The sequence below is a fragment of the Pteropus vampyrus genome, unplaced genomic scaffold (assembly GCF_000151845.1).
Source record: "Pteropus vampyrus isolate Shadow unplaced genomic scaffold, Pvam_2.0 Scaffold237, whole genome shotgun sequence".
Classification (NCBI taxonomy): domain Eukaryota; kingdom Metazoa; phylum Chordata; class Mammalia; order Chiroptera; family Pteropodidae; genus Pteropus; species Pteropus vampyrus.
Window position 1 is genome coordinate 427,708 of NW_011889018.1, and position 516 is coordinate 428,223.

Genomic DNA, 516 nt, shown 5'->3' on the forward strand with positions numbered 1-516 from the left:
TGCTGTCCTCATGGGGAAGCTTTTTCTGGTTATTAGGATTCAGATGTTCCTCAGCTCATGATCTGGCAGGAGATGTTGGAAATAATTTGATCACTCACAGTCTGTCTCTCTCACACATACACACACACACACACACACACACACACACACACACGCGCGCGCACTCTGCCCACACGCACACGGGGACTTGCCTGGATTCCACATGAGATAACCAGCCCCTCCCCGCCCAGGGACGAACAGCTGGAAACAGGCCGAGGTCTCCTGAGTCCTGCGGCCCCAGGTGCCCTTGCCCCAAAGCTCCCTGAGCAGGATTGCGTCCCGTATCCTGAGACGCCAGGGACCGGGGACAGGCCTGTTAGTTAGCTTGCGCTCCCTCTAGTGGCTTCTCAAGAGCACAACACAAATGTTCTGCCGGTGACACAGGCCAGGAGTGACCACTCTTCAGAGCGTTTCCCTTCAGAGTTAGGATGGGGCATGTTTTAAATTGCCACTTATTTCAATTTTCAGAGGCAATAG